The sequence below is a fragment of the Lissotriton vulgaris genome, chromosome 11, assembly GCF_964263255.1.
Source record: "Lissotriton vulgaris chromosome 11, aLisVul1.2, whole genome shotgun sequence".
Lineage (NCBI taxonomy): Eukaryota > Metazoa > Chordata > Amphibia > Caudata > Salamandridae > Lissotriton > Lissotriton vulgaris.
Window position 1 is genome coordinate 591,621,211 of NC_141699.1, and position 13,469 is coordinate 591,634,679.

General features: G+C 47.0%; 1 protein-coding gene across 1 annotated transcript in view; it reads right to left on the bottom strand.

Moving 5' to 3' along the window:
* REEP4 (receptor accessory protein 4) overlaps positions 1-13,469 on the bottom strand; it is a 121,542-nt gene that overhangs the window by 23,142 nt on the left and 84,931 nt on the right. The window lies entirely within an intron of this gene.

Genomic DNA, 13,469 nt, shown 5'->3' on the forward strand with positions numbered 1-13,469 from the left:
TACGGCTAGTACAACTGAAGATTTCCAGGGTTTATTACACTAGGACTATGCTACATCGCATCCACAGGATACCACATCCTTACTGCCTTCGAGGGTGTGGGGAGGAAGGTACATTTTTTCACACCATATGGGACTGCCCCAAGATTCAGGAATACTGGAGACAAGTACTACGTACAGTCTCACAAGCACTAGAACTGTCGCTATTACCCGACCCAAAGAGGTGCTTGTTAAACGTATGGGAGCCTACTGACCTCTCTAGGCATGGGCAGCTCTGGGTTACAGTGGGACTGATGGTGGCAAAACGGGACATCGCACAACGCTGGGGTGCTGCAGAACTGCCGACCAAGTCACAATGGTGTCTAAACATGGACAGGGTGATGATAACGGAAAGGGCAGTATATTCCAACCGTGCCTGCCCGGGGAAGTGGAATAAAATCTGGATGAAATGGAATGTGTACAGAGGGGAGATTTGTGACCCCTTACCGGAGGATGACCAAGATGAGTCCGACGGGGAGGAGGAAGTGGGATAAAACTGTGTGCGAATTGTTGGAAGAGGGGAAGCCAAGGTTATTGAGATGGATTTCCTTATTGAATTGCTAAGAGGGGAGGCACGGGAGGGATAACTCGGTACAATTAGCTGAAAGGGTGATCTGTACTCATGCACACACGTGGCCCATTGTGACCCCTTGGATGAATGTGAGTGGGATTAGAGTAGGCCACTCGTAAGAGGTACTTGTACCTAAGACTGTATTGCTCAATGCACAATCGTATTACTATTCCTAACGTTTGAGTTGGAGTGTTGTTGTTTTCAAAAAAAGTAAAATCAAAAACCTCTTCCAGCGACGATACAGATGTGTGATGCACCTTACTTTCGCAGCGGCCATTTTTGATTTATACAGAGCCTGATTGTTATATGAAAATTTTAGGTTGCTGCATTCTGATTCACGATTTGATATAGCGGCCGACCCACAGGGTTGTAGGCATTCCGCTGTGTATTTTACAGGTGCAATAAAGGTTTAAAAAAAATAAATTAAAAAAATGGAAATAAATATAAGAGGACATATTGAAATCAGCTCTTTTTCTTGGCATGAATGTAAATACCTAAATGTTGACTACGCCCATCTTCTACCTCAATGGTGAGATTACACATTGGGTCTATACATCTAGTCTAAACCCAGAGTCACACAAGTCAACACATCAGACCTATGACCACTAGCGTGTAAGTATCTGCAGCATCTATTGCAGGCTAGATTGCCATGTGAAGGTAGGACAGTCTCAGATGACCGAGTTGCCAGGCTTTTAAAGTGCTAGAATGGAAAGAACAGGTGGACTTCTTCCATTTCCTCACACTGATGTCATTCGGATCTGCTAATTCCCAAAGATTAGCAATATGCAAATTTGCTTCCAGAATTTTTTTGTGGCCTTCAATATCTTGCTCTACTTATTGGAAGGTATGACATTTTGTAGCTCATGGTGATTGGCCACTTACTAGTTATGCACCCTAGTATGAAATACACCTCCAGATGACCCTTAACTTATTGGGATTCCTGGGAACAGACTTGCATTGAGCACGATATGCCATCTAATCAACCGTGCCTTGACAGGTCTTTTGAAATTCTTTTAGAAAGGATTTAAAAAACTGCCTTAAGGATCGGTATACACAAACTGGTCCTTTGACTTTGAGATAGAGACACTTGTTGAATAACTGTTAAACACACCTTTTTGATAAATGGTAGTAGCGTAACGCATTAACAGTCTAATATTTTCCGACTGGTGAACCCAAACCTATTATAATATTAAGTCCTTGCCAAAGAGGCTGCCCATTTCCTCTGAATAGTTCATGGCCACAACTGTAAAGCACACATTTACTGAACCACCACAAAACGAATTTATGGGCCTACTGACAATAGAGGAATTAAAAACACCTCAGCGTCGGGGAGAAGAGACAAAGTAGAGGCAAGCGGTGTTGTCAATGCCAGAGTCAGCGCAAACTCATCCGATATAAAGTGTGAACCCAGGACTGTACATCGAAGCCGAAAGAAGTCGAACACGGATTCAGGGACTGACAACAAGGGAGGTCCAGCTGGCGTGAAGTCAGTCAAAGCCTCATTGATCTCCTCAGGGCTGAGAGGCGCACCAGAAGGAGGCTGAGTGCCAAAGATGGCATGAAGGGAGAGATAGTAGTCCCTCATCTGAGTCACAGTGGCATGGGGGTCGGGAAAAACCAGAACGAGTGAAACAGACATCCCCCCTGATATTCGAGGAATAGGAGGAGAGTCAGGGACACTGCACAGACAGGGTGGGAAGGCTGCAGCGTTGACCGCCTACGGCATGAATTACCAGGCGACAGCAAGGACAAAGGACTGGAGGAGCTGGCCCTCAACTGGTCCTCAGCGGAAGAGATGACCGCGATCAACGAGGGGCAGTCGAGCATCGTGCAGCCACCAGCGTCATGCAGCGCTCCTGTAGCACTGATGACCAAAGCTGAAGATACGAGCCGCACCGTTTGGAGTAAGGGTGGGTGCCTAGACACCACAAGGAAATAGGAAGAGGGCTCGACATTGTAGACCCAAGGGCCTCGAAGATATCTAGAAAGAGCACAGTGTGGCATCAACAACTTCGAGAGCGTCCAAAAATGGCCAGAGGTACTGCACTCCGGATCCACATGGAAGTGCGGGAAGGAAGAAACTAACTGGGGAGGGTTTATATGGACTCGAATGACGTCACATCTGGTGGACAACATGGCTACGGAGATTTTCGGATCCAGTCAGGTGCCTGGGGATAAATCTAGGGTAAGGAATCGGCAGCTAGATGTCTCTATCAGATACAGATGTGAATAATTAGGAGTGTACTCCTGGGTGTCATCCTGCAGAGTTAACAAGTCCAGAGTATGAAATAATGCTGAAATGGAGGTATACTCTAGCTTTTGAAAGTGTCTTTGGTGCAGTCAGAGAGTTGGCATTTTCTTCAATTCTGAGAAGCAGCCATCTTCTGAACTGATCCTCTTCTTTGATATTTTAGAACTCTGGAGTTCTGGGAAAAATGTGTCCTATAAAGAGCTTTTCTGTAGTTTAATGGTTTGATGCCAAAGAGTGTGAATGTTTAACTACTCATTTTTATGTTTACTATAAGGGGCTTGGAGCCCGCCCGTTGATCGTCATTTGTTAACCTGGTCACTCTTATTTGGTACCTAATTGACCAGCGCTTACAGATGGTACTACCTGCTCTTTTGAACATGAGCCAAGTCCTGAATGATTTACTTTGATTAGTGCCCTTCCGCTGTCCGTCCACTGCTTGTGATTGAGGTACTAATTTCTTTAATCTTCCCATCTGTGTTGTTTCTGTCCGTAGCACCCACTCCATCCTGTTGTTTCTATTCCTCCGACCCTCAACCCATCGCCATGTTGCTTCTTCCCTTTCCACCCCTGTCCATGTTGTTTCTTCCCCTCCCACCCCTGTCCATGTTGCTTTTAAGGTGCAACCCCACCCTGGTCTGTTTTGCTTCTATACTCCCAACCCCCACCCTCCTGCTGTCTGTGTTTCTTTCCTCCCACTTCCCACCTCCCATTGTGTGTTGCATCCTCCCACACCACAAAAAAAAAAAAAAAATGACCATCCCATTAACTCGCACCCTCAAGTTGTCTGTTCCCACCTTCCCTCCTGTTATCTGTGTTGCCCACTCCCACGGTCTTCCAGGTGTCTGTCCTCCACCTGCCATAAGAAAAAAAGCCATGCCATAGCACTTTTTTTCTAACTTTACTATTAGCCATGCAGCACAACCACTCTGCTGTACAGCATGGCCAAAAGAGATGGTCAAAGCCAATAGCTTTCGCATAAGTGAGACCAATTGGCAAAGCCAATGCTTGTTGGAATGTGGTCCTCCACACAACAGCAATTTTTGGATTGGTCCACTTCCTCACCTCACGGCAGATCGCAAGAATGTCACACCTTGAGATGCTCTGTGTTTCAAGCGTTTCTCAAATGCAGTTGAATGCTAGTCTGAAGCAAAGCCACATGACCATGTTTGTACAGTGAAAAAAAACAGTAATTTTTTTTTTTTTTTTATATTCCTCTACACCCATCAAAGTCTCCAGCGGTTCCTCCTAGACAAGCTCAAGAGTATACTGCAACCACATATTCCTCTTATGCTACCTCAGTAAAAACATCACTGCTTGACTCCAAAGCATGGTGTACCCAGAGCTTTTGATTCTAACTCACTATAGTGTTTTTATTGCCAAAACCTGTGTGCACCAGGCGTATAATCCAGGGCAACCAAAGACAGCACTCTATGGGCCTGATCACGAGTGCCCTAGAGCAATAAATTGCATTTAAAACCTGACACTTTGAGACTCAGAATTTATTTATTAGGTGCGATAAATAGCACCTACTTGGAGTATTTTTGATTTCATAGAGAAGAATATGCAGATTTTGGTTATTCCTGGACAAACATCTGCCTTTCTCTCTAACTTCCGACCCTTTTTCCCCCTTTTATATTCTAGCTGGTTTTACATGCTGAAATTTAACTGAGGGTGCAAATTTCACTTAAAACTGCAACCCCTACCACTTAAAATTGCAACCCCTGTGCAAACAGGTGTTTGCGCTGAGACAGTAATTTACCAGGCACGTGTAATCTGGCCTAAAGTCTATTTGGGGGAAACAGAGCATTGCATATGGGGCAAATTTAAAAGGCACGCTTATAATGCTGACATTTGGTACAAAGGGCCGTAATTAAATATTGCAGTCTTTCTCGCATGACCAGTAACTGCCGGGTTCTAGGGCACAGCGCGGATAGTAAAATATAGTTTTGTCAGCTATGCTGGCATGCCTGTGTCCTGGCTTGCTGCCCGTGTGTGAAAACCATATCTTTTGTTTCCAGTCAGTCTCCCATGACAGGGTTTGCATCGGAATAAAATGCTGGACAAAATAAATCAAAGTGGAATTTACCTTGGGTGCATTATGGGTTTCCAGTTCAGGCAACAACACATTCAGTCCTCTCCAAGAGTCAAATAGTAAAAAAAAAAAAACTTTGATTTGGCTGAATAATCATGGAAAATCGTATTTGGTAGTTCCTACAGATCGAGGGTTGTTGGGTCACACCCATTACTTAAAAAATACCAACTACCTTATTTTCCTGATTTGCAGACTTGAAACTAATGTATGTGGGGCGACATTTCTTTTTAGCTATCTAGCACACCATACTTTTTTCAGTTACCAAATGTCTTCCCTCTGCTCCTCTTCACTCTAGTGGCACCTTTCGGTTTACTTTACAATTTCAAGGTGAAAACCTCTACTTGTAGCCTAAAAACTCTTTCGGTTGCTGTTGTAAGAACGCTTTTTCTGGTAGATACAGTATCTGCCTGTGGATTCCTCATCTTGTGAATATCCCCTTGCGTCAGCAACATTCGGAAATTCTTTTTGTAGCTTCGCGCCGACGTGGACAACGTCATAGAGGCACGGCATCGCGCGCGACTCCGCTGACGTCACCGACACCATAATAGGCCCACGCCGGCGTGACGACATCAGTTCCGCCCTTTTTTACGTGATTGAGGCACACGGACGGACCGATGACAATAGATATATACACCCACAGTATACACTGTACACAAATGTCAAGATAACACACATACTGTGAAGCAAATGCAGGAATGCAATTAAAATAAAACAATTCCTTGACAACAAACTCCGGTACAGAAGAGTGGACAACGGGGAGGCGGTGGGTCAGTGAGGAATCCACAGGCAGATACTGTATCTACCAGAAAAAGCGTTACCGAAGGCAAGTAATTTGTTCTTCCGACAGATACATCTGCCAGTGGATTCCTCACCTTGTAAGTAGTCCCACAGCAGTCCCCACTCCCGGAAGAGGGTGTCCACTCTCCTATATTAGAAAATCTTGGAGGACAGAGCGCGCAAAGTGGCCATCCCTCCTCACCTCGGTATCCAAGCAGTAATGCTTCGCGAAAGTGTGGAGGGAGGCCCAAGTCGCGGCTCTACAAATACCCTCAACAGGTACACCTCTGGAAAGAGCAGATGTTGAAGACTTAGCTCTAGTAGAATGAGCCCTTATACCCTCTGGAGGTTCCTTACCCGCCAGGGAGTAGCAGATCTTGATGCATAAAACAATCCATCTCAAGAGCGTGCGCTTGTGCACCGCCTTCCCCTTCTTGCAGCCAGCAAAACCAACGAACAGCTGGTCATCCGACCTGGACTCTCGCGTCCTGTCCAGGTAGAAACTCACAGCCCTCTTAGGGTCCAAGCAGTGAAGCCTTTCCTCCTCCTTGGAAGGGTGAGGGGGAGGATAGAAGGTAGGGAGGGTAACGGACTGCCCCAGATGAAATGGAGTTACCACCTTCGTCAGAAAAGCAGCCCTGGTCCTGAGAACCATTCGTTCAGCATGAATGGATAAAAACGGGGGCTTTGAACTAAGAGCTTGATGCTCACCTACCCTCCTTGCCGAGGTAATTGCCACCAGAAAAACAGTCTTGAAAGTCAAAAGTCTCAAGGGACACTTGTGCAAAGGTTCGAAAGGCGAACCCATCAAAAACGTAAGCACAAGGTTCAAATCCCATTGAGGAACAATAAAAGGTGTTGGAGGAAATTTATTGGTAAGGCCCTTGATAAATCGTAATACGATAGAAGATTTAAATAAAGAGGGCTGGTCCGGCAAACAAAGGAAAGCCGATAAGGCTGATAAATAACCTTTGATAGTTGCCACCGCAAAACCCTTCTGGGCCAAAGAAAGTGTAAATTGAAGTATATTGGACAAACGAGCCCTTAAAGGGTCTATAGACTTCTCCCCACACCAAGTATCAAATTTAGACCATCTATAAGAATAAATGGACTTGGTGGAGTCACGCCTGGCCGATAATATGACATCCACCACATCGTGTGGGAGAGAAAAGGAATTCAGGTTGCCCCGCTCAATCTCCAGGCATGAAGGTGTAAGGTCTGGAGGTGGGGGTGTAGAACCTGCCCCTCCATCTGGGAGAGGAGATCTGCCCTGTGAGGGAGACAGAGCGAAGGGCACGAGGAGAAGTGGAGAAGATCCGTGTACCATACCCTTCTTGGCCAATCCGGGGCGATCAATATAACTTGGGCCCGGTCTTGTCGAATCTTCCTCAGAACCCGAGGAATCAAGGGTATGGGAGGAAACGCATAAAGGAGCTGCGAGTCCCAACTCAAATGAAACGCGTCCCCCAGTGCTCCTTGCATCGGAAACTGGAGACTGCAGAATGACGGGCAGTGAGCAGTCTCGTGAGTGGCAAACAGGTCCACCTGAGGAGTTCCCCACGTCCGGAAGACGTGACGAACCACCTCCGGGTGAAGCCTCCACTCGTGGTCGGCTGAGAACTGCCGACTGAGACTGTCTGCACGTACGTTCAGAACCCCGGCCAGATGATTTGCCATCAGACAAATCCGATGGTCCTGAACCCAGGAACAGAGACGCAGAGCCTCTCTGCAAAGACACTGCGATCCTACTCCTCCCTGCTTGTTGATATACCACATCGCGGTCGTGTTGTCCGTCAGAACTTGAACTGACTGACCGCGAAGGGAAGGGAGGAAGGCCTTGAGCGCTAAAAGTATGGCCCGCAACTCGAAGGTTGATGTGAAGCAACCTTTCCTCTGGAGACCAAAGACCTTTGACTTCCAGATCCCCCAGATGAGCACCCCACCCTAGAGTGGATGCATCCGTTATCACTGTGGCAACAGATGGAGGCAGTTGAAAAGGCTTTCCCTGAGAAAGATTGCCTTGCACGCCCCACCAAGACAGATCCGCTGCAGTTGCTCTCGAGATCCTGACTGACTCCCTGAGATCTCCGTTGTGCTGATACCACTGCCTGCGGAGGCACCACTGGAGTGCCCTCATGTGCCAGCGTGCATGGTTGACCAACAGGATGCAGGAAGCCATCAGACCGAGGAGACTAAGGACCTTCAGGACTGGAACGACCGCTCCATTGTAAAATAAAGGAATCATTTCCTGTATGTCGCGAATCCTTTGAGGAGGAGGGAATGCACGACACACAGTTGTGTCCAGTACCGCACCTATGAACAGGTTGCGCTGGGAGGGCGCCAGGTGATATTTGGGTACATTTATCGAAAAACCTAACCTGTGCAACAACTGAGTTGTCTCTTGCAGATGATGGAGCACTATCTCTGGAGATTCTGCTTTGATCAGCCAATCGTCCAGATACGGGAATACCGGTACCCCCGAACTTCTGAGATGCGCAGCCATCACCTTGCTGAAGACTCGAGGCGCAGTAGTAAGACCAAACGGAAGGACCGCAAACTGGTAGTGCTGCGACCCAACCGTGAAACGGAGATACTTCCTGTTTGACTTCAGGATGGGAATATGAAAACACGCATCCTGTAAATCGATCGACACCATCCAGTCTTCTTCCAGCAGCGCTTGAAGAACCTGTGCAAGGGTGAGCATCTTGAACTTCTCCTGCTTCAGGTAAATATTCAAGATCCTGAGATCCAAGATTGGACGAAGTCTGCCATCCTTCTTGGGGGATCAGGAAATACCGAGAGTAGCATCCCTGACGCCTCTCCTGCTCCGGAACCACCTCTATCGCACCTTTTCTGAACAGTGCCAGGACTTCTTCCTGCAGGAGAAGCAGGTGGTCCTCCGAACAAAAACCTTGGCAAGGAGGGTAACTTGGGGGAAACTCCCGACAAGGAAGAGCATACCCATTCTCCACGAGATTGAGAACCCAAAGATCTGATGTAATCAATTCCCAATCTCGTAGGAAATGGGTAAGCCGACCCCCCACTGGGCCCACATGATCCGGAATGGCAGATCTAGGGCTGCTTTGCTGCGTTGGCGGGGGGCTGGGAAGGGGAAGAGGAGGAGGAGGCTTGACTACCTCTGGGACGAGCTCTTTGTCTGCCCCTATGAGACATGCACAGCGCATTTTGCTGCTGCTGTGGCTGTTGCTGAGATTGTTTGAAGGCTCGAAAGGAAGACCTGCCAAATCCTCTGAAGCGCTTCCCAAATGTGCCTCTTGTCTGAAGGCCCAACGACTTCGCCGTCACTCTGCTGTCTTTAAAACGCTCTGAAGCAGCGACAGCATTCTTCCCTAACAGTCCAGATCCATCAAAGGGCAAATCATCAAGGCAGACTGCACATCTGTTGAGAACTCTGATGACTTTAACCACGCAGCTCTCCTAGTGGCCACCGAAGAGCCCATGGCTCTCGCCACCGAATCTGCAGTGTCCAGCCCACTCTGGATTACCTGCCTTGCTGCAGCCTGAGTGTCCGATATAACCTCCTGAAAGTTCTTTCTATCCGCTTCAGGAATCTTGGGCACCAACTGTTTTACGGAATCCATCAGGGCATGGATGTAACGTCCCATCAGGCAAGTCGCATTAGTAGATTTTAATGCCATGCTGGCTGAAGAGAAGACTTTAACAGCCTGATCCTGCTTGCTCGACTTTTTCCCCAGGAACCTGCGGAAAAGCTCCCGCAGACTTCTTAGAACAGGCAGCTTGTATAACTAAACTTTCAGGCAGGGGGTGTGTTGATAAAAAGTCAGGGTCATTAGGAGCCACCCTATATCTCCTCGCAACCACCCTTGAAACAGCAGGGGCTAACAAAGGTTTCTTCCACACCTCATAGATTGGCTCAGCAAAAGCGTCATTGAATGGCAGCATTGGTTCAATTACAGAGGAAGGTGAATGGAGGACCTCCGTCAGAATATTCAACTTGTACTCAGCAGTAGGCAGAGTGATGTTTAACAAGTCTGCCGCCTTCTTTATCACCACATGGTAAGGAGTCACATCTCTAGAAGGTGTATCAGATGTAGAGGCCAAATCCCACTCAGGAGACAGTTCCAGGCCACTAGCCTCCCTCAGGTCATCAAAAGGATCCTCAGACTCCTGAAGCTCACCTTCCTCCACTTCTTCATCCAGATACCTCTGTTCCTCCAAAAGCCTCTGTGCCTCACGCCTCGACCTCTCCTTAACAAACGAAGCGGACAGATCCACGACCGACTCTGCTGGATCGGAGCCGGCGTCGAACCCCAAGTCGGGCGAGGCAGCTCAACTCTTGGTCGAACCGGATTCGGCATCAGAGTCGAGGGTACCGGCGTCGAAGGAATCGTCGTCCATGGATTCGGCTTCGGAAAATGCCAATTCGGTGCTGGAGCCGGCATGAAAGGCATAAATGGCGCAGGAGCATAAGCCTGGGGAACACCCAGACTAAACGCCATAGGACCTGTGGGACCAACAGGTGCACCAGACGGGTACATTGCCCTGGAGTAGACACCAAACATGGCATTGAGGAATTGTGTCGGATCCTGACCTGGGGCCGGAAAGGCAGGATAGGAGCCTCCAGGCTGCTCCAGAGGGAGCGGAGTCGTCACAACGTCGACCTCCTCTTCAGGCTGGTTCCTGACCAGAAGGATGGGAAGGGTCCGGAGAAGGGTTCGCTAGCTGCTTCGGTGACTCAGGCGAATTCGCACGCGAAGCCGCACCCTCAGAGTCCTGGGCTGCCGAAGCCACCGCTTCTTTATGAAGTAGCTTCACTTGCGACTTCGGCCTCGAACTCGAGTCCTTGCCTGAGTGATGTCGGGACTCAAGGCTCCTCTTCTTGTGCTTCTTCCTCGAAGACCTCGAAGCATGAGCAGAAGACTACTCCGAGCGCGACCTCGAACGAGACCTCAACCTCGACCGCCGAGGTCGAGACTTCGAAGTCTTCTTATCTTTCTTGCTTTTAAGTTTTGCAACAAGGAGCTTCGTCTCCCTCTCTCGAAAGGTCTTCGTTGTCATCTTCTTGCAAGAAGGGCAATCCTCGACGTCATGGTCGGAGCTCAGACACCAGACGCAGGACTCATGCGGATCAGTGATTGACATGGTCTTGCCACATTCCGCGCAAGCTTTAAATCAGATGTCTTTGAAGAAGACCGGGACAGAAGACAAATAGAACACAGAGAAAATCACAGAGTAACAAAGTTACTGTAAAAGCTACAAACGATCCCTTGAAAACCGTTAGCATCGACGACGCGGAAAAAAGGGAACTTATGTCATCACGCCGGCGTGGACCTATTATGGTGTCGGTGACGTCAGCTGAGTCGCACGCGATGCCGGGCCTCTATGACGTCGTCCACATCGGCGCGAAGCTACAAAAAGAATTTCCGAATGTTGCTGACGCAAGGGGATATTCACAAGGTGAGGAATCCACTGGCAGATGTATCTATCAGAAAATGTAATACTAAACCTACCACACTGCGATCTCCTCCATGATGTTTTAGTTTTAGGTAACTACTATAAAAATTGTTTAGAGGCGCATTCAACTATCTTTAGACCTTTCTCCATCTCAGTTTGCAGTTTATTTGGAGCGTTCACATTTCGCCCCACAAAGCTTTGGTATAAGTGGGCTCTGCCAAAATAACATAAAACATAAAATAAATAAACACAAAACTTCAGATGTCTCCTCGAAGTGCTGGGAGTCTACCCACACGCAGTATCTTAGGGTAACAAAAGCCTTTGGGTCAATGTCATGGAAAGAAATACCAGAAAACCGTTTGGGTCATATTTCAACCATACTAGGTTTAGTTTAACCTTTTGGTTATTTTTGTGTTGATTTTAACTGCTCTTTTGACCTCTCTGTACATTTAGGTCCTAGAGGTTTTTTTTTTTAAATCTCAAAGCTTCTAACCCTACACAAACTTCCAGAGTAAGGCATGACTGCAAACCTGACCGGAAAGTCAATTTGTGCATTCAATTGAAACTATATTGGTGGCCATGGGACAGCAGTGGTAACAAAGCACCCACATAGGAAAATTCTCAGTTAACACATTCTTTCCCCATTTGACCGCCACAGTAATCCAGAAAAATGCCTCGAACTGTTATTCTTCAGTTATGACAGACAATGGTTGCTTGGCTTTGGATCCTTCAGAGTTTCTGTAGTTCTTTGTGGGGAATCTGTTTATAAGATAATAGCCTAGCTCTGCCGAAAAATGGACTGTAGCAGCCACAGGATGTTCTAGAATCTCATGAACTACAGGTTTGAACTCAGCGGTAACACATTTGTGGACCAAAAGTGGTATCTGGATTGAACTATCCAGAGCATTTACTTTCATGCGTCCTGCAGCAGCTACCAATATAGTATCATGTCCGAATTTGTGTGTCTCAGAAGTAGGATATAAAGCTTAAGATCTATTCAGGCACAGCCACTTTCCTTCAATTCATGAAACACTTGTGGTGAATCCCTTAGCCAACCACTAAATGCAGGATAATGCAAAGCACGTAAATCTGTAATGCAGTCACAATGTAAAATTCGCAACTAGAAACAGCAGAAAAGGAAATAATATTCCACAAATTGCATTAAGTGATAAAGGTGCCAGAGGAATGTAACCCACTACTCATAGAAATTTGACGTGAACCACCTTAGGAAGAGAGTAGGTTCTCCAATTTTGTAAACTCCCCACTTAAATGACCAATTTATGACTAATTCTCTAAAAAGTCATAAATGTTATTTCTCAGTCAAAGTTTTCAGTTGGCTATGTTGGCCACTGAATTCAGCGATAAAGTTAGATTAGGTGGGATTTGAGGGGTTTCCTGAATTTGCAGTAGTTCGAACGTGTACGAACATAAAGTGGCAACGTGTTCCAGTAGTAAGGAGCAAGATAAGAAAAGCCCTTCCTCCACTACGTGACAGACTAATGTGAGGTACGCTTAAGGCTTTGTCACAGGATCCAAGGCAGCGTCTCGGGGTGAAAGTTTTACTTTTTTGTTGCAGATATAGCAGGCCTTTTCCATTAAGGGCGTTATAGGTAAGGCAACATATCTTAAAACAAGACCTTTTCTTCATTGAAAACCAGTGCAGTGCTCTCAGCAACGGTGCGGAGGATGTGCCCGACGGGCAGATAAGAACAAGCCCGGAAGCAGTGTTTTGGACTACCTGGAGTTTGGCCACTAGGGTCTTGTTGATATCTGCGAAAAGGGCGTTGCCGTAGTCCAATCTACTTATTACCAAGGCTTGTACCAGAGTCTTACGGGCAGAGGTTGGTTGGTAGGGGAATATTCTGCACTGAAGACGCATGTTATAATAGCATACTCCAGAGGTGGTCAGAATGTGCTCTTTCATTGTGAGAGCTTGGTCAAATTTCATGCCCAGGTTTTTTATGGCTTGTTTAGGCACAGGCGTAACGCCCAGTTGATGAGGCCACCAATCGTTTGTCCAAATGGAGGCTGCTTTTCCAAACAACATAATCTCCGTCTTGTCTGTGCTCAATTGGAGATAATTCATGTTCATCCACTCAGAGATGGCCTGGAAGTCCATAAATCGAGTACGTGTAATTATGTATTTTATTTCTAGCACTTAAGAGGCAGCAGAAGTGTGGTATGAAGACAAGACACCAAACCTTCTGGTATGCACATAGAATTTGAAACACTATCCCACTTCAGGTCTTGCAAGTATTGTCCAAGAAGCTGACAAACATCATTATCTCTTGCCCATACACTGGTTT